The sequence below is a fragment of the Pangasianodon hypophthalmus genome, chromosome 5 (assembly GCF_027358585.1).
Source record: "Pangasianodon hypophthalmus isolate fPanHyp1 chromosome 5, fPanHyp1.pri, whole genome shotgun sequence".
Lineage (NCBI taxonomy): Eukaryota > Metazoa > Chordata > Actinopteri > Siluriformes > Pangasiidae > Pangasianodon > Pangasianodon hypophthalmus.
Window position 1 is genome coordinate 8,104,936 of NC_069714.1, and position 22,453 is coordinate 8,127,388.

The 22,453-nt window shown below is 38.6% G+C and overlaps 1 protein-coding gene across 1 annotated transcript in view; it reads left to right on the top strand.

The window, feature by feature from the left end:
* Nucleotides 1-22,453, top strand: part of kcnh3 (potassium voltage-gated channel, subfamily H (eag-related), member 3) — a 135,449-nt gene that overhangs the window by 53,716 nt on the left and 59,280 nt on the right. The gene's annotated exons all lie outside the window — the stretch shown is intronic.

Genomic DNA, 22,453 nt, shown 5'->3' on the forward strand with positions numbered 1-22,453 from the left:
TAGAACATGGCACCTTTCGTGCCAGACCACCCAATTTTTAGGTGAGCAAAAGCACTGGAACGGATAGACTTAAAGTAAATTAAAGTAAATAACACTTAATATTTGGTTGCTTATTTGCTTGGGAAAAAAAATGCATCAAGCTGGTGACCCGCTGACATCACCAAACTGTTGCATTCTTCTTTTGTGATGTTTTTCCAGACTTGTACAGCAGCTTCTTTCAGTTGTTGTTTGTTTTGGGTGGTTTCTCCCTTCAGTCTCCTCTTCAGGAGGTGAAATGCTGCTCAATTGGGTTAAGGTCTGGTGATTGACTTGGCCAGTCTAAAACCTTCCACTTTTCCCCCTGATGAAGTCCTTTGTTGTGTTGGCAGTGTGTTTTGAGTCATTGTCTTGCTGCATGATGAAGTTCCTCCCAATTAGATTGGATGCATTTCTCTGTAAATTGGCAGACAGAATGTTTCTGTAGACTTCTGAATTCATTCTTCCGCTACCATCCTGAGTTACATCATCAATAAAGATTAGTGAGCCCGTTCCAGAAGCAGCCATGCAAGCCCAAGCCATGACACTACCTCCACTGTGCTTGAACGATGAGCTCGTATGTTTTGGATCATGAGCAGATCCTTTCTTTCTCCACACTTTGGTTTTTCCATCACTTTGGTAGAGGTTAATTTTGTTCCAGAACTTTTGTGGCTCATTCCTGTATTTCTTTGATAATTCCAATCTGACTTTCCAATTATTACTGCTGATGAATGGTTTCCAACTTGTGGTATGGCCTCTATATTTCTGCTCTTGAAGTCTTCTTCGGATGGAGGACAAGGATACCTTCACCCCTGTCCTGTGGAGGTTATTGATGTTACCGACTGTTGTTTTTGGGTTTTTATTCATAGCTCTCACAATGTTTCTGTCATCAACTGCTATTGTTTTCCTTGGTCAACCTGCCCACTGTCTGGTTGTTAGTACACCAGTGGTTGCTTTTTTTTTCAGTACATTCCAAATTGTTGTATTGGCTATGCCCAATACTTGTGGAATGGCTCTGATTGATTTTCCCTCTGTTCTCAGCTTCAAAATGGCTTGCTTTTCTGCCGTAGATAACTTTCCGGGCTTCATGTTGGTTTATCCTTTTTAACAACAAATGCAGTCTTCACACGAGAAACTCAGGGTTCAAACCAAGAGTATACATTCAGAGCTATTAACTATTTGAAATTAATATAGTTGAACTATTTTCCAATATTTTTGATCACTTGAAAAATGTGTGGGTTCAAACAAAAGGTGCAATGTTCTAAGTTGTTTAACACATCAAGATGTAAATATCAGGAAATGAAAGCTGAAATTCTGATCTATTGTCTCATATTCGTCTTTTGATCTCAAACGAAAATGTCTTCAATGTATAGCAAAAACAAATGAATTGGCCTTGGGGACTGTACGTGTGTGTTTGTGTGTATGTGCATGGCCTAAACATGTGTGATATTTGTCAAGGTGTGTGATTGCATGTGTGCATGATGATCTGAACATAATGCGAACATGCTGTTATACACCACTGATATATCACACAGAGGCCAATGTACAAAACTAATGTACACATACACACACACACAGCAAAGAAAGACCTAAGGAAGGTCTAGGTTTACCTAGGTTTAATTACTACACATGTAAAAGCACTTTTCATTACTGTTTAAAGTACAATTTAATTACTACATACAACTATTCATTTACTTTTTGGCATATTTTGGTAGACAGCACTTGATTGACTCCCTGATTCACCCATGCTCATTTTCAATTCAGCTCTGTTTTATTTCTATTGTTTTACAATAGACATTGTCACAAAGAAGCTTTTCTCTTCCCCTGATGCAGCAGGAGAAAAAAGAGAAAGAAATCTTATTTTGGATGTTTGGGGACTCCCTTTTCCATTCTATGCTGTGGGGAACAATTACCAGCCGCTGTAAGATTGTTACTGGGAATTATAAAAATACAGACGCATATGCTCTACTGTCACTATGATGAAATACCAGCTTGGGTTTTAATCAACAATTATTTACAGCTTTGATTATCTTTATAAATCAAACTGTGTGCTGAATCAAACTGCTCATTTAAGACAAATGTTCCGATTTCAGTGTACTGTTCAATGTGCTGTATATATGCATACAGGATATGAGAGTGGATATTCATGGGCATTGAGTTATACAATACCTAATTTAGCCTATTGTAACAATAACGCTAACAGATTAATAATAGAGAGAAGGCCGGTGTGGCAGTAACACCGCTATCTCCTGCTGCTCCTCTGGCGTTATGCACATCTCCACCTTATAATTTCCATCACTAATCCACTCTCTATTCACTGTGTGTCTGGTTCAGGATGGCTGATTGTTTTCTCCATAAGGACCACAAATGGTCCTTAATGCTTGATCCTCATAAGGTTTATGTTAGAGTCTTTGGCTGTTAGATGTCATTAGATGATCTTGATGTATCATTGAAACTGAAATTTGACATTTTATTTACATTGAATATAGAATAACAAGTGTCTTTATTGATATGTGAAACCAGTATACTGTTGGTGGATAAATAGGATAAATATAATCCTATTTATTATATTACAGTTAAAATATGGCAGTATAATCTAGTGACTGACAGGTAGAGTATTTCTACCACTAAAATTGATATATTGCACAATATGTAAAGTCTAATACAAATTCTCTATAGTGTGTGAATGTGTGTGTGTGATTCTGCCCTGCGTTGGGTTGGCACCCTGTCCAGGGTTTCCCCTACCTTGTGCCCTGAGTTCCCTGGGATAGGCTCCAGGCTCCCCCACGACTGTGTAGGATAAGCGGTACAGAAAATGGATGGATGTATATAAACAGTGGTGGCTTATCCATAGGGGCAGGTGGAACAGAACCCCACCATTTATATCAGCTGTTCAACAAATATTCATACAGTCCACATTCATCCCTGGTGGTCCAGTGGCTAAGGATCTCGCGCTCTCACCGCCGCAGCAGGGAACCAACCCAGCCACAGGGAGTGTACTCTCAGTGCCGATCCCAGGCCTGGATAAAATGGGAGAGATTTGTCACTAAAGGAAACCTGTGCCAAATCAAACATGTGGACCAATGATCTGCTGTGACGACCCCTAACGGAAGCAGCCAAAAGAACAACAGCAACATACACTCCTCATTCACATCTCCATATTTTTTATATGACTTGAAATGCTAATTACCTCTTTTGAGTGACCAACAATTTAAACGTGTTGCTTTTCTAGATGGTCTAGATGTTGCGCAATGGTGGGGGAGTGTCCACATTGCCCTATTTAGCTTCCATAGATTTATTATTGCACCTAGTGGTCAAAAATGGAAACTGGACTAAGCGCTAATGGCGGTCCATAGGGGCAGGATTTTCTCTGCCCCATTCTGGCCCTGTGAACAATTTCACTACTAGACTGTACGCTGGATGATGTGTGTTGTCAGCTCTCAACTGCCGATTACTCTAAAAATTCACTACATAGTAGCCTATAGTATAAGTGAAGTGTGATAGCCTCTCAATTTCATTTCGTTTGAAGCTATGTCGTTATTAATGCCGTCCTGTCATATCACAAACTTCATAAACGCTTTGAGTGGCACAGATGTGTTGTACATTCTTATTTGTCACAAATAGAATAACATATTAGTGTGTAGGTGAAGTAGCATACTGTATTTACATCATGAACATCCACAAAACTGGTTTGTAAGAAGAGTGACTGAATTAATAAGATAATTAAAATAGCATCTTTTTCCTGAGTCTGCACTAAGAGCGGGTCTTGGGAGACATTTTTGGACCAAAATGCGTTTGAAAAGTCTACTGTGCTGGTGGATTTTGAATGTCACAACCTCTTTTGCTCCTCCCACATCACATTTGCAGCACATTAATTTATGACTTTGAAAATAGCAGACATGAAAAAAAGGTCTGCACCCAACCAAAACAGCAACAAGCCAGCATTAACCAGCAAATTACACTTGTGCTGCCTTAAATATAGAGCCCCCCTTAGAGTTTATTTTTTTATGATTTAGAGTTACTGTTTTCCATTTCTGCTTGCATTTCAACAGAAAAAAATGAATGATTTAGTTAAATCTTCACACTGACAAGTCAGATTTATGATTATTTATGTCTCATTTTATATCCCATACGAATTGCATAGCTTTTAAAGCCTCCAGCAAATCAGATGAGCTTATTGCTATTGCTGTGGACTTGTGCAGCTAATGAGTCAAGTTCAATAAGGCTCGGACGTTTTTTGCTTGTTAAGATAGATTTTGAAGATCCGTTATGATGGGAAATATTCAGACAAATGTGTGAAATCTGATCTGTTCAGCTTTTAGGCCAAGAGGAAACTTTGGCAACTTTGTAGACAAGAGGAATATAAACACGAGTCAGTCCTGCTGTTTTTTTCTGTCCTTCAACCAACTACATGTGCAGTGATGAGATGCATGGGTATAGGGCAGAAGGGACAGGGACAGTCGAGCATGTCCTCTCTAAAAACAGAACATCTCTCAAAATGTCAGATTGCACCCAGCCAGAAGAGACTGTCTCGTCTCTCAGTGCTGCTCATTTAGACTTCTATTTACTGCTTAGCTGTCATCTTCCATGAGCTTTGAGAGGGTGTGTGTGTCACTGTGTCAGTGTGTGTCAGCGTGTGTTTGAGTGCGTAGGTCAAGGTGAGGTGTGGGATCTGAGCGTGATGTTGGGTACAACACTTGAAAGACCATACTGTCAGATGAGCACAAGATCTCTCTCTCTCTCTCTTTCTATATATCTTTCTCTCTCACTCGTTCTCGCTTTCTGAAAACGGTGACTGCAGAGGAAAACCGTTCCTACGACAGCATTACAGTTTTGCCATATAGCATGCATCTATGCAGCTCTTTCCCCTTCACCATGCCTGTGAGGCTGCATTATTTATAAGCCCTTACTCTCTGAGTGGGGAAAGACCATGCATTGTGTTCCTGCAAATGAAGGCAGCTCAGTAAAGAGCCAAAGGATTACACTTTGGCAAGAGCAAGCAGATGTCATGTAAGGAAATGCTGCTGCTGCCTTGTTGACACACAGGAAACCTCTACCATTTTGTGAAGAAGGTTGTAGCCTTTGAGGAAGACCCATAACCTTCACCTGCTCAGTGTACAGTTTCCACTGGGGACAGGGCACAGGACATCCCAAAAATACTTTATGGTACATAGAACGGTGGAGTAGCAGGTACTGTTGCTGTGTCACAGCTCCAGGGTCTTTGGTTCAACCCTTTACTTGGGTTACTTCATGTTCTTCCCATATCCATTTAGGTTCCTTCCTGGTTCTCCGGTTTCCTGTCACCTCCCAAAAACATAGTGGACTACTCTAATAGGTGTGTGTGTGGTGTCTGAATTGAACAGGTGTCCCATCCAGTGTGTATTCCACTTCATGCCCAGTCTTCCAGGGATAAACTCCAGATCAACCGTGACCCTGACCAGGATAAAAGCATACAATGAAGATGAATGAATTAATGCAATATGTAGTTTAACTTGAGATACAATTGCAGAATGTAATGCCAGGCCACATATCCAAAAGATATAAGGTTTGGTTGAAATGGGAAAAGGGGCAGAAAAGTAATGTAAACGAAAACTTTTAAATGTACTCAAAAAACCCTAGGTGATAACTGGAAATACAACTGCTCAGAATTCAATAACAAGTGGCAATACTTCGCAATGAATCAATTTTATAACACATTCTTAAATCACCCATGCTGATTACGTGAATAAAGAGCAGTTCTTCTTACTGTTGTGATAATGACGAGAGAAAGCATGATCAGTTCATCATGTGTCGCCTTCAAACTGATTGCCAGAAATGTACAGCGTGTACAAATCCTAATAGGGTTCTGGAAAGAAAAGTACGCTCTTACATAGCGGTGTTCCCAGTTTGGATTCTGCTCCAATCATAAATAACTTTGGAGCAGCTGCCAAATAAATAAATAAAATGACAGTGACACAAGATTTGCTAACCAAACAGAAGACGGTTGAGAAAAGGTTTGCCTTTTAAGTTGATTCTCAGTGTAGGTTACGTCCTTGGAATTCATTTCTGCTTAATGAATTGAATGCTCAGGAATCCCTAGGGAAGATTACTAGCTTAATGATTCTGAGACTTGATTGGCACATATAAAAGCAAGCAAATCTCATTTGTAATTATTGTAATTAAACATTCATGTCGTTACAGCGGTCTGAGCTCGAGTGAGTTGATTTCCATTCTTTTATTATTATGAAAAGGTTTATTTCCAAAATGGCCGAAGTAAATCAATGTAGCTGCTTAAGCTCACTGCAGTCATTCTTTTTTGAAAAACAGGAACATTGATTTTCAGATATGCTGGGGGAAGGGAGAACAATAAAAAGAGACACACAACAGAGAAAGATGTACCTGAGAAGGTACTCAATACTCACTACTTATAAAATTACCAGTGCTGAATGGCAATTAATTAATTGGATGAAATGATTTGCATGAGTGTGCAGATATGGTGGTGCTGTGGATAGCGTCGCTGCTTCACAGTTCAGGTTTGATCCTAAACTCAGGTTACTGTCCGTGTGGAGTTTCACATGTTCTTCCCGTGTCCATTTGGGTTTCTTCTGGGTTCTCCGGTTTCCTTCCAACTCCCAAAAACATGCCAGGGATAAATTATACACTAAAGTGCCTCTAGGTCTGAATGTGTGTGTCCATGGTGTCCTGTGATGGACTGGTGTCTCAATCAGGTTGTTCCTGTGATAGGCTCTGGATCCACCACGACCCTGACCAGGATAAAGACATCACCAAAGATAATTTATATAACCTATTTTCCATCATGACGTTCATATGTGTTGGAATATTTGTCAACATTTTTGGCCCATGAGAAGGAACAACCATTTTAACTTTACATACTGTGTTTCCTGAACTGTTTTCTTCTGCAGCTGCAGGATAATAAAGAGCACCTGCATAGCTATAACAGGACAATTCCCAGGCCTCATTATAGAGCCAATTAGACAGAGCTGTAAATGGCAGCATTTTCAGCACTGTAATGAATGTGGTTATTTTGATAAACAATCCAAAACTGAAATGAGGAAAAAGAGATAAATCTAGACACAAAGAGCTATGACTTCTAAGAATCAGTTATGGTGAGGCCCATAAATACAAACACAGTTATAATTAGCCCAGGTTTTCTCTCAGTCGGCTCCACTCTCTCTGACTCCTGCTGGAGGCCACATGCGAGTCAGAGAACCAGCAGAACGAGCCAACGGGCCAATGAGTGAGCGAACGGGCATCTCAGCTCCACTGGCAGAGGATGAAGAGGAGGAGAAGAGCTAGCAAAGCTCGTATTTATCTCCATTACTCCAGCCTTCACTCACATCAAACAGCTCTAGCTCACCATGCCTCCTCTGCTAGTCCATGTGTGTGTGTGTGTGTGTGTATGTGTTTGTGTGTGTGTATGTTTTCTCTCATGAGAGAAACATTGCCAGACTTCCAAAAGCAAAGGCTGAGTGCATCAAACAGCTTTGACTTTACACACAGTCAGGATGCTGTATTATAATGTGATGGTAGGAGGAGAACAAACAATATGCAATAAAAACGAATAAGCAAAATGTTTCTTAAGTCAGCTAATGAAATTTGCTTTTTTGTGGATTACAAGCTTCAGGCCATGCAACATCCTGTGTGTTATATAAGATAATTTAAGCTCAGTTCCAACTCAAACCCAATTAACATCTAATAGTCTCTGTAATGGAAGCACAAACATTTTCTTTTTCATTTTCCTTCTTTTTTTTTCACAGACACCATTTTGCCCAAAGCTTCCTGCTGTACAAATCCAGAGAGCTCTCCTAGTTCAGCGAGTTGTTTAAAGTTTCTCACATATGGACACCCATATTGTTGCTAATACCAAAAAAAAAAAAAATCGTCTGAACTTAAGAACATAAGCGTTTTTTTTTTTTTTCTTCAAAAGCTTTGTACAGATTTCACACTGTTACAGCAGCATCCTAAGATGACGAACAAATCGCAGGGAGAGAATGAGACTGAATCTGTAAAGAACCTTTTCTGTTGAAAAAAGTGAGCTAATCAGGCAGAAGATTTATAGTCTGTATTGCGCTTTTCACTATTCCAGAGTGAGAGATGTTGCAAAGATCGTTGCAATATCATCCAAGGCAAAAATCATTCTAGAGTCAGTCAATATGAGAATGTTAATATTAGTCTTTTGGGTAACACTTTATGTGAAGTGTACCTACCCTGGACCTTTATAGCAAATTCACAAGCATTGCAAAAATATTTGATAAAGTGATCCTGAACAATTTATAAACAGCTTATGTGAAACCTGTGAGGTTATTTTACTGGGTTAATAGTATGCTTTTGTTATTACATGAAGGAGAGAAGATTATTATTATGGGTTGACAGTATAAATATATAGATGGATGATACTGCACTTATCTTATAGGTTTTTATATTGTCTTGTGATTTACAGCGCATTTATGAAGCTTTAAGATATTTAAACTTCATATCCCTCTCACTCTATGGAATATGCATCATATAGGGGCATGGAATTTCATAATGGTACCATTCCAGTGTAATGTATGGCCAAAGTCACTTATATAAGAAGCACAGAGATCATTCAACATCGAAGATATAAACGCTTCATGAATACGCTGTTAATGATAGACCAGTTCATTACAATTTACAATTATATGTGTTTTCTTTTGGTAGAGGAATACACTGCAAACACAAAGCTGTTAAGGTTTCTGACAGTGATATAAGCACTAAGACTAGGGTTCAACTTAACCAGAAACAAGTGCATGGTAATAGTACAACACAAAGAAACATAATGACAGATAGAGGAAGTGCTCACACTCTGACATGAGTCAAACGTGCAGTTATCCCAGCGGTATATAATACAGTTTTTACCACAGTGTTGTTGAATTCTCAAATCTGATTGATCAAAAGGTGTTGATCAATTTTCTGTAACTGCAGCCCTGACAGTAGTGCCAGCTACAAGGTTTATATTAACGCATTGTTCTAACAGTCTTTCTATAGTAATAACTTACATGTTACACGTGTGTGGTGCACGCTCCACATTAATAGATTGAAAAAAACATTTGTAATTGTTAATATGCTGATGTTTACTGTGAGGAGGAAAAAAGAGAGGCTGGTGATGGACTGTTTATAGCTTCTGTATCATCAGTGATAACAGGAATTAGCTTCTTTCATGGATGTTTCGAAACATTGAATTCAACTATAAACACAAAACATGTCGTTCTTTAATAAATAAAAAAATTGGCAAATTGCTGTTGTTTAAAAAGAATAAAACACTTTCGGATTTGCTAGAAACTTTGGGGTGCAAACAGTATCACACCACTCCGTCATTTATTTTCTTGTAACAGTGCTCTCCATTGTGTTTTATTCCTTACATAATATAATCGTTTCTGTGCAGTCGAACTGTGATAGTTCTTTGATCTTTTAATCCTGCTGGTTACAAGCAATAAGCAGGATGGTGTCTTCTAGGCCAGTGATGGCTCGCGTTGTTATTACTGCTTCAGTTTAGTTAGTAATCATTACTTCTAAAGTACAGCTATGCCAAAACAGATCAATACTGTCAATGGTGTTGTATATGATATTAAACTTTCTTAAATAAATGCCATAATTAAACCTCTCTGAAATATCTTTTCATTCTGAGCTCAGGTTTAAAAGTTTAAATGTGGAACACCAGCTGGCAAATACTGCACAATACTGGCTCTTAATTACATTTGTAGTAGACCATCACAGTGATGCCTGTAGGATATTCTGAGCTTAAATACTTTGTTCTCTAATTAAAACAACCAACTGATAATTACCATGTAGTTGTCCCACAAACTCCTTTTGGGTTTCAGCATGAATGATGTTCCTTTGGCTTGCTTTTGCTCAGAGGTGAAGGATGTCTTGTCCTGCTGTCAAGAGTCTCTTCAGCACAACTTCTCTACACACACACACACACACACACACACACACACTATCTCTCTCTGCTCTGCACACCATCTCTCTCTCTCTCTCTCTCTCTCTCACACACACACACACACACAATTTGTCTTAATGCTAACTATCCCCTTCAGGCTTGTATTCATTCATAGGCACACTGTGAAGTACTTGTGTGAAGATCCTAGGCAAATGCTTTTAAATAATTATAGGTGCTTCTCATATCTGCAAGGGTTACTCTGAACACACTTTTTGTGCTGTTTTTCTGGATCACTAGATAACCCAAACCAGGGATTCCTCAATTTTATGCAGCCACAGACCTTTTTGTATTTAAAAAGAAATGTATTTTATGAATACCTACTGAACCTACACTGTGTTCATAGATTCAGAATACTTTGCCTCAAACAGCACATTTCCTAGTTTTATTTAAATTGGGCATAGATTCCGATTATTATTTATTCACTCCCTGTTTTTTTATTATTCATTAAGATTCATGTGAAGAGTGATTTCATAAACCACAGCCCTAATTTATCACCACAGGAAGCTACTCAGAGTGACACATCTACAGTCCATTCATTACCAGACTGTAGCCAAACAAAAGCACAATCTGTCTAAAAGAGGTCTAATCAGCTTTGTTGGCAGGTGAACCACACAGAAAATGCACACAGGGCAGGTGGGCTGGTCTACTGACCTCAACTGAGCCTTCACTGAAAAGAAAGAAGGAAGGAAGGAAAGAAAGAAAGCAGTCATTAAAAAAAGTTCAGCTGCATTTTTACAAGTGAAGCAGAACAGGTAGGAAATCTTTCACTAATCCATATGACTAAACAGTAGCATAATTGGTAACATAATTGGAAAATTAACCTCAGCTTAGCTAAAAAAAACCCCTGACACTTTGAGGTACCCTGACAGAGAAATTAAAAGTTCGAGTGCACGGGTGTTGGCCTTTTTGGGCAAGTGAATAGTAGGAGTGAAATGGGGTGAGAAGAGTTTCTGTCAACAAATTATATGTCCTGTATGGCAGTTACACTTATTATTATTATTATTATTATTTTATTTATTAAGCGCATTCTGGCAGTCCATCTGAAATGCAGCCACTGCTTTTGTAGTTTTTTCACAAGACTCATTCTTTTTTCCCCTTTACAATGAAACAGTAAAAAATCATTTCCACCCGGGGACCTGAAACCGTGAGGCAGTAACACTACCCCGTGTCGCACTCCACGCCTCATGATTGAGTTAATTATCATTTTTGAATGTTCTCGCTATTCCTTTATCTGTATCCTTCTCCGGCTTTCCATCAAACCCCATATTTACGTCCTCACCTTCTAACATCACACTACATTATTGCAAACAGACATTTGCATAGTCTCTCACTCACAGCTCTCTCTATCCCTCTCTCTTTCTCATTCTGTCAGGTGGGCGCTTTTGTTCATGGTATGAATGCTCCCACACTCACTAGAGTATAACCAGTAATCAGAGGGAGCTGCTTCCTCAGTTCTCTAGTTCTCCGGAGACCCCAGGGACCACATCAGAGAGAGACAGAGCGAGAGAGAGGGAGAGGGAGAGAGAGAGAGGGAGACAGAGAGAGCTTGGCTTGGCAATTATGCTGCCAAAGTGCCACCCAACTCAGTGTTTCTTCAGTGCTAATAAATTGCCCGTTGTCTCGGTTTGGGTTTCTTTGTCCTCTTACTGTGTTTAGAAAGAGGTGAAGTGGAAGAAATCGCAAAACAGCTATGTGCCACTGTCTTCATGTCCCTGCCTTCATGATTATGTCACACAGTTGGTGCCCACTCGTTTGCGTGCATGGTGTGCATAAGGAAATGTATTATTGTGTTTATTGTGTGACACACAAAAGAGGGACGCACACACACATGCTCTGTCTTTCTATTTTTACCCTCATGCTTTAATGGATGCATCAGGCTCCTTCAAAGGCTCCAAAAAGGCTCTTTCATTCTTAGACTAAGCAAATTCCCAACACACACACAAACAAACACACACACACACCATCAGCATACCTCCCTCTCTCAGACCTCCATAGCTATTCTGTTCAATGCATTCCAGCTCTGACTGGATGTTTTTCAGCATCAGTTCATGCTATACAAAACACACATTGGCAACAAGATGGAAAATGTGGGTTTTTTTGATAAGGCAGGGGATGAAAATTATCTTCTGGATTTTCCTTCATGATAAAATTGAAAGTTGCTGGCTAATCATAGGTATAGAGTTTTTTTTAAATTCAGAACAATAAAGGTGCTTTGTCTTCAGATCTATAGTTTTTTATATAGAGAGTTGTGTTAATATTGTGATTATGCTGTGAGGAAAGGTTCAGCAGTTACGATGATTATACAGATCTGCATTTGTGGGCCAAAAATTAAAGCACTCACATTAATGAGTGATCTAAATTGACGTTTCCTGATCTAGTCACTCAGGCTGTCCACTACCACAACTCTACTCCATGTTCAATGTTGTTGTTGCTGATTTAGGTGTGTTCAAACCTGGAAAATAGGAAAACTTGAAAAATTGGGGCCCTGATGAGGAGCTCTGAATCTTGCTGAATAGTCACATGGCTAGCTTGATTGTATTTATTTACATATTTATTTTAAAGATGCAGAGTCTTAGATTATGCACACAGTAACATTGCATTACGCATTCACAGGCAGAGTGAACCGGAAGATCTATTCATGTGCATAGCCACTCAATAGGCTGCTACTCATTCACTTCTTCTATGTTTTTATTGGAAAAGTGACTGAAATGAAGGGGGCCAGAGAGAAAGAAGGACAGACAGTGCCTATTACTATCTGTCAGTATCGTTTTCAACACATTTTTAAAAAGGTGTGAAAATAACACATACACTATATTGCCAAATGTTTTGGGACACCCCTCCAAATCATTGAATTCAAGTGTTCCAATCACTTCCATGGCCACAGGTGTATAAAATCAAGCACCTAGGCATGCAGACTGCTTCTACTAACATTTGTGAAGGAATGGGTCGCTCTCAGGAGCTCAGTGAATTCAAGCGCAGTACCGTGATAAGTTGCCACCTGTGCAATAAGTCCATTCGTGAAATTTCCTCACTACTAAATATTCCACGGTCAACTGTTAGTGATATTATAACAAAGTGGAAGCAATTGGGAACAACAGCAACTCAGCCACGAAGTGGTAGGCCACGTAAAATCACAGAGCGGGGTCAGCACATGCTGAGGCGCACAGTGCGCAGAAGTCGCCAACTTTCTGCAGCGTCAATTGCTACAGACCTCCAAACTTTGTGTGGCCTACAGATTAGCTCAAGAACAGTGCGTAGAGAGCTTCATGGAATGGGTTTCCATGGCCGAGCAGCTGCATCCAAGCCTTACATCACCAAGTGCAGTGCAAAGCGTCGGATGCAGTGGTGTAAAGCACGCCGCCACTGGGCTCTAGAGCAGTGGAGACGCATTCTCTGGAGTGATGAATCACGCTTTTCCATCTGGCAATCTGATGGACGAGTCTGGGTTTGGAGGTTGCCAGGAGAACGGTACTTGCCTGACTGCATTATGTCAAGAGTAAAGTTTGGTGGAGGGGGGATTATGGTGTGGGGTTGTTTTTCAGGAGTTGGGCTTGGCCCCTTAGTTCCAGTGAAAGGAACTTTTAATGCTTCAGCATACCAAGACATTTTGGACAATTTCATGCTCCCAACCTTGTGGGAACAGTTTGGAGCGGGCCTCTTCCTCTTCCAACATGACTGTGCACCAATGCACAAAGCAAGGTCCATAAAGACATGGATGAGCGAGTTTGGTGTGGATGTACTTGACTGGCCTGCACAGAGTCCTGACCTGAACCCAATAGAACACCTTTGGGATGAATTAGAGCGGAGACTGAGAGCCAGGCCTTCTCGACCAACATCAGTGCCTGACCTCACAAATGCGCTTCTAGAAGAATGGTCAAAAATTCCCATAAACACACTAAGCCTTGTGGAAAGCCTTCCCAGAAGAGTTATAGCTGCAAGTTATAATTAGTTATAACTGTTATAGCTGCAAAGGGTGGGCCAACTACATATTAAACCCTACGGATTAAGAATGGGATGTCATTAAAGTTCATGTGAATGTGAAGGCAGACGTCCCAAAACTTTTGGCAATATAGTGTGAATCCGTCATATTTTGTAGAATTGCTCAATGCTCCATGGTTGAGCTGGTTAAGGTTTTCTTATGTGATGTGTGTTTGTGTTCTGACTCTGAATTTTCCGAGAGCTAGAGCTGGATGTGCTGTGTGTGAAAAGTTCTTGGACAACTTATGTATACTTTATAGCAATGGGCTCAATACTCCAAAATAAGAAAATATAAGTGAAGAATAGGTGTAAATAGACTGAATGCTTGTTTTTATTTTGCCGGAAGTTCTAATCAGAAAAGGCTCAGACGCTGATCACGCTGATTAAGCATGAAACACTTAATTGGCACTGCTATTATCCTAAAGCTCATTATTGAGGTACAGATTATATTATATATTATATCATTATATAAGGTACAGAGTTACAAGACTGAGGAATGTAAGCGTGGACCTACTGCTGGATCTGTATGACAGATTGGTATAATTTAGTGGCAGTCTGCTTTACTCATTCAGTAACTTTATGTTCTGTCTGTGGCAGTAATAGCGATTAGACATTATTACTTGCATAATAGTAAAGAAACCTCTGACTTAACTTCTTCAATGTCATCACATCTCTCTGATAAATGTGACCCAGACATCCTTAGTCATATCTGGATGCGACATCTCAGTGAAATTACACTACTCCTATCAATTGTAAAATAATTGATATGGCCAGTTAATAATTCAGAGGCTGTACATCCCAATTTTCCATCAAACATACACTTTATTAGGAGGATTGGTCTGCTTGAGAGCACCTGCTGAAACTGGTGATTTCCACTTTAAAGCAAAACAGTAAATGAATAAATTAGATTCTGCCTTGAATAAATTAGATTCTGATGAAAATATTTTACTTCATTTCTGAAGATGGTTAGATTGAAAGCTCAAAAATTATATATAGTGTATAGTGAATAGTGTATATACATACGGGTGACAAATTAAAAGAAAACCAACAGAAAGTGTGTTAGTAAGGTGTTGGGCCACCATGAGCCACCAGAACAGCTTCAATAAGCTACGCCTTGCCATTAATTTTTTAAGTTTGTGGAAATATACTGGAGTAACAAACACCATTCTTCCAAAAGATATACCTTTAGTTGGTGTTTTGATGATGATGGTTGAAAGCTCTGTCTAACAGATCAGTCCAAAATCTGCTAAAGGTTTTCATTTGGGGTGACGTCCAGTGACTGCGAAGGCCATAGCATATCATTTAGATCATTTTCATCCTCATTCAGTCCTCGTGTCCTGTGGATGGGGACGGAGTCATCCAGAAATGTTTCACTGGATAAAGCTGATCAATCAGAAGAAGTTTGTATATTGGCCTCAAATCTTAATATTTAGATTTATCAGCACACTTCTGCTGAGATTAGATCAAGTTTAGAAACTTGATACACTGATAAACGCCTTTTATATAACAGACTTACATTTCTTTCTGTCATAATTACAGTACATGCATGTTCCTGATTATTAGTTTCACTGAATAATTCATCGTAGTAGATGAATAATGTGCTGTAAATGAATAACTGAGTTATAAGCAGGGAGTTGACAGCGGTTGTAAGTTCACCTGTCAGAATCAAAGCATGTGAGTGACGAGGTTGGATTCTGAATTACTGTTGTGTCATATTCCTATCACCGATGAGCACTGAAAAGTGTTAATCAAGCTGTTAACAAATATTCACTGTGCACTTTAGCTCAGGTATCCAAACTAGGCCTCATATAGAGTACATGCCTTTTTTTAAAAATCATCATGATCAAATAATAATTATAATAATTTCTACTATTACTATCTACAACCTGGAAATTACAGCTTTTCTTTCCTGCTAGAAATATCCCGCATCAGGCTCATAGCTAGGGAATATTAGATGTATTTTCCCTTTCTCATTCATCTTTACTTGTCTGTCTGCTCTTCTTAGCCAGCCATCATGAACTGGAATAACATTAAAGCTAATGGAAGCTGTGATGCTTTGATACGCTCGCTTGCTTCCACCATGCATGGATTAGGATTTCTGGGGAACAAAATGAAAAAACAAAGGGCTCTTGAAGCACAGTACACCCGAAACACACACACACACACACAGACACACACAGCACTGGATCCTTCTTTAACAGTTCTGTTTCTTTGGGATGTTGCTATCATGTTTTGTGTTTGGGTACGTTCATGTAACAGCTGTATCTGTGTATATACTGTGTGTGTGTGTGTGTTTGTGTGTGTTCTTCTGTGCATTTATGATTATCTGCTGTGTGTTCTATTCTACCTCTCAGTACAGTATGTAATATTCACAGCTGCCAGCAAGCATTAAACCTGTGTGTGTGTGTGTGTGTGTGTGTGTGCACGTGAGTTCTAGGCTAAAAAACAGGAACAGAAAACTTTTAATAAGCTTGTTCTGTACACTACACACACAGAACAGCACTGTGTGTATATCATTAAACTGTAGTGTGCTGGAAAGATACTGCAACAAATAGAAAACAGAATAGAGCAAATCAGTTTTCAGAACTTATTAGCAGTGCTGGGTGCAAAACCACTTTAGCCAAGACTGAGTCAAGACCAAGACCATAGCCAATGGAGTCCGAGTCAGGACCACGTATGACAGCAAGACCAAGGCGAGACCAACACCACCCATAGCTGAGTCCATGTCAAGACTGAAATGAGCTCCCCAGATGTGTTCATTTGCTGGTTGTAGTATCATCCTAACTTCAAGAGTACCTTTCTCTTGAATTAAATAAAATAACTCATCTACTTTGGTATTATGATTTTGTATAAATAAGTAGACAGGACATACACAGGACATGATAAGCATTGACCATTCTTCTAGCAAGCGCTGCAGTGTAATCCTATTTTATATCATTGCTTTGGGGGTTTAGGGAGCATGTGTGAAGTAAATGAAATGGCTAATAATTTTGCTAATAATACAAAAGATTATTTTTTGTTTAAGAAATGCAACAGCATATGTAAAGATTTACAAATCAAAGCACATTTCTTTTGATTTAAGCACACAACAGGTAAATAATATGCAAAACAAAAAATTAAAAACAAGAAAAAATTTAAATTAAAATTAAAAACAAGAATTTCTTTTGGCTCATACCAACTTCTGAGACCAAATACAGCTGTGCATTATAAGTACTATTATTTTGAACTAGTGCTGCACAATATTGAAGAAAAATGCGATACGCAATAACTTGTTAAATAATATGATATGTGATATGCGGTACGATAAGGCTAGAAGTGTGTAAAATCAATTTAAACTATATTTATATATATTTATATATTTATATATTTAAAAACTGAAAATGACATAACCAACATACGTTTCATGTTCTTTTGAGGAAAAGAAAGCATTCTCTGCTATCTGCGTCACCCTAAAACTTTGACTTTTCATATCTTTTTGAAGTGTTAAAATAATTCAGTTATCGCAAGCCCTTGCCATATGCATATTGCGATATATCAATATATTGTGCAGCCCTATTTTGAACATAAGAGGATGAAGATTTTGAAACACTTGACATGTATAAGCGCTATATATCTCTACATGCAGAGGTACACATTTAGTACTGGAACATTATAAAGTACTTGTTCATGGAAGTGATGGTCTGGTCTTGGGGTTGTCGAAAAAATATTTCAGGTATTCCTAGGCTGAGACTGAGACAAGAGAGAGTAAAATTTCACCCAAGTTTATGACAAGACTGAGACTTTGTGGTCTCAAGACCAAGACCAGTCTCAGGTACCACAGCACTGAGTATTACTATACAAATGCTCAGGACACACAACCCTGACTGAAGTTTCATATGAAACAGAGAATGTTTGCCATAGTAGGAATGAGAATACAGAAATGATTTCTCTCACTCACACACACACACACACACACACACACACACACAACCATCATTTATGGGCAGCAGCTCCCACTGGAAGACGCTATTTTATTTATGGAAGTTCTGCAGCAATGCAGGAGTTTGAAGATACTGCGCAGTAAGACCGCTCGGTTACAATGCACCTCACAACTGCAATTTTATATCATAAAAATTGCACATTTATAACACAATCAGCATCATTGGCAAAGTTACACACAGTTCAGAAAAACAGCTACTTGTTTAAGATTTTTCTTGAACGCATCAAATAAATTATTAGTGAGATGTCTTGTGTCAGGTTTCTCGCTGTACATTGTGATTTGAGCCACGGCATTCTGTAAACACAAAAGCAAATAGATACAGAATCCAGACGTCCCCTGAGATGCTTCGGCTTCAAGTCTACACTGGCCCTGTCTCGCTTACACTTCCAGCTAAGCTATGTAATTTATTACTCTCTGAACAAGCAATGGGCCGCTTTGACTGATGAAGCAGCTGATCGGTGCTCGGCTACATATTCGGAAAACATGAACGAGTAAAGAAACAAGTTTCTTTTTTTTTTTCTTTTTACACACAAATCTAGGTGAAAACAACACCAGAGCAATACAAAGAGTAATATATTGTTCTTTGATTGATCAAGCAGTTAATTCAGTAATTGATTGCGCTGTGGAATTTTAACACGCTTGATTACAGCCATTACAAATAATTACAGCACTGACTGCAATAGTCCAAAAGCACTGTGAAATGAAAATACAGTCAGCAGGTGCGAGTTCCAGCATCAAGCCAATTGATTAGAGTGAAAACAAACCTGTGAATATTCAATTAAAAATCCCAAACATTAGTTAAGTCTTGAAAATAACCAGTGCAGACTAAAAAGGCAAAGTGTGTTTCTCTTTCTCAGGGAGAATCACACAAAAAAAAGTGGGAAGTGTGAGGAACGAAATATGGAGACTTTGGAGGTGCGGCTGATTGCATATTCTATTCAGTGTGCTAAAATTTAGCCAGTTTGTTTGTGATTTTATTTTATTTTTTTATTTTTATTTATTTATTTATTTTTTTTGCTTCACAAATCCAAATGTTTTTTGGAACCAGGTAGCCAGGTGTTTTCTCAGCACAGGTTGATTTTTTTATGTCTGACGTTTTGCTTACCTTCATTTACTTACATTTATACATTAAAAATTATGTGAGACTATGTCAGATGCAGACCTGCCAAATTTTACTCATTTTGTGTAGGAACGTCGCTTTTTAATACCGGAGTACACTTCCATTGAGTTATCGCTCAACAATGGTAACACAAAAAGCACAGTCTTCATTTTTTCCCCCAATAAATACAGCAGAGGAGCCATTCAACATGTGAATCTGGAATGATTGACAGTTGCATAAGGGTTTTGAACTCTCTGATATTAACTTATACCATGGAAGCCCCGCCCCCTTCCTCCCATCTCACATTTAGTAGCCTGAACTCTTGTCTCTTCTCTATTTTTCTGCTTGGAAGATGTACTATCTCAGCGTCCTCATTTTCTGTCATGGTAAATGGAGAATGTTTTGAGTTAATGTGAAATAAAATCTATCAGTGTATGTTTGACTTACCTATCATTCGACAAGTACATACTTAACATAAAGTAACTAGATTTATTAGGGATGCAATTGAAAAAATTCAGCCAAAAATTATTTAAAAAAGAAAAGAAAAGAAAAGTAAAGCCAGTTGAAGTAGAAACTGGAGTGTGCATATATACAGGGTTTTACAGTAATCACCAAGCAAGTGGCAGCTCACCACCCACCACAAAGTGCATGGTGTTACCGTAAAACTCTGCATATACGTGCAGAGTACAGATTCCACCGTACTCTAGTGATTTATGAAAGGACTATACTGAAAATGTACTACATTTTTGAAGATGTACGAATGAGTGAATGAACGTAATAATATGAGATTTCTAGAATCTTGGTGTAAAAACTAGTGAAACTGCATGTTTTAAAGCTGCATGTCTAATGGGCTGCTAAATGTGTCACATCTGCTCATAGAGCATACGTCATACATACACAAACATCACAAACAAGTACGTCAATTTCGTCACACCTAACAAAGACATTCAACAAGCTAAACCTCTTTTAAACAGAGTACACTCAGACACATTAGAGGAGAGTTGCTTATTATTTTCCTATAATAATATATCACTCAGAACCATGTGTACCATGAGCAAATACATTTACAAATCCAAACAGATGAAGAGATGATGACGTGGCTCACCAGGCAGTGTGTATATTAATCGGATTACCAGTGCACGCGAAATAACTTCCAAAAAATAACAGAGAAGGAATATTTCTAATTGTATTTTTTTATTTCTATTTTAATGAACGTGTGCAACGGCTGTACTGAGGAGACCAGGCTTTGTATTTGAGGTAAAGATAATATAAAAGATTTCTTGACAGTGCTGTTAAAGTGGTGCAAATAACACTTTTTATTGCTTCCAGAGAATGACAAGAACAAATCAGAACATGCAGCAGAGCAAATAGATACAAAGAGGCTGTTGATGAGGTCAGGAACATGAAAACCCAAAAGCACTGAGCTCAGGTCCTTGGGGATTCCTGACCAGTTCAATACATGGAACTAATTTAGAATGACCTTTATGTTATTATATACCAATGTTGGTTCATTTGTTATTAGCTAAATAGTCATGTAGGATGGAAGAAGGCTTGTTTTCTTAGATAAGAGTGGTTTATTTTTCCATCAGCTGTTATAATTCATTAATGAAAATACATTGTTCAAAATAGGAATGAAACAAAATAATAATTTATAAAAGTGTTTGGGATGACAGACTCTACCGAAAATGGATAAAATATCGACATTTGGATCTTGTCCTTTGAGCCAGCTTGTAAGCTTGTGTTGTTAATTCATAGCCCTGTCATGAAATAGTCTCATTATAAGTCAACAGCTTGGTTTCAGCCCAAAACCATAAATCGACGACACCAAATGACATTCCTTAATCATCTCTGATCTCTCAAACATAGTTATGTAAATGGTGATTTGCCAAAACGTTTGCTTTAGAGAGCTCACTCCATTTCGTCAGAATGGCTACTGGTGGCCCTTTAGAGACTCTCATTTCTGAACAACTCCATTTTCACCTCAATGAGAACACTTCAAATAAACATTTTCAAGTAAACGTTCTTCTCCCCAAAACATGATTGATTCCGTTTCAATAAGTTGCTGCTTCATGAAGTTGTACTGACTGGAAATTGAGGTCAGCGCATGTTATTATGAATGGTGTGTACAGGAATGGGATTTCTTCAGTAATGGTATCAGCGTATGAATTATGAAGGAATCTTTTTGGACCATTTTGCTATTTGCTGATCCCATGTTTTTGATAATTTGTCAGAGTAATGGGAATAGCAGTGTGAAAAGAGAATATTGCGATAAATCTGTGGTATGGTAAAGCTTGTTGATGCGCAGTTTCTTGCAGCCTTATAGACTAACCTGTTAAAGTGCTTAGTGGTGAAATCATTTTTCACATTTATGGATGTTCCCTGAACAGAATATCAAGTATATTAAAGGTAAGGCATATGCAAACACTGAATATTGTCACTAGACCAATCCCAATTTGTCAGTGTCAGTTATATACAGTTGGGATTTTGGCTGTTTAAAGTATGCACTCATCTAATTTATTTTTTCGGCCGCTGGCGTCGAGGCCATCAATCCAGAGTGATGTGCTCTTGAGTCTGAGGAATCCCTTGTCTGCTTTGAAATTCATAATGAAACCAAGAGTGTAAGGTTGATCATTGCCTGGGACAACACTCAACACCCAGAGGACAGAAATGCAGAGACAGAGTAGACATTTTCACACACACACAGAGAGAGAGAGAGAGAGAGAGAGAGAGAGAGATTAGCATTGGATATGAAGTTGTATAGGGGAGAGAGAGAGAGAGAGAGAGAGAGAGAGAGATTAGCATTGAATATGAAGTTGTATAGGAGAGAGAGAGAGAGATTAGCATTGAATATGAAGATGTATAGGAGAGAGAGAGAGAGAGAGATTAGCATTGGATATGAAGTTGTATAGGAGAGAGAGAGCGAGAGAGAGAGAGAGAGATTAGCATTGGATATGAAGTTGTATAGGAGAGAGAGAGAGAGAGAGAGAGAGAGATTAGCATTGGATATGAAGTTGTATACAGAAATGACATCTCAGCTGTTAGCGCAGAAGCTTACAGCATACAGCATATTACAGAATAGAATATTACAGCAGCACTCAGCTCACACACACACAAACAACACAAATCCCCAAGACATACACATGCCGTGTGCTGCACAATTGGTTAAACCAACTGATATTTGAAATGGTTGATGATGTACTAGTCAAATATTATAGTTAAATAATAAGTAAGGAATAAAACACAACAGGACATGCTGTCCTAGGAAAATAATCAATAATGGCATGTTGTGATAGCCCAGTGTGAAGCCCAGTTACTGTTACCACCCTGAAGTTCATTATTTTCCAATAACAGCACATTCTGAAGTGTTTTATTCCTTCTATACCACAGCAATCTGCCAACTCGACCAATATTTATTCATTAA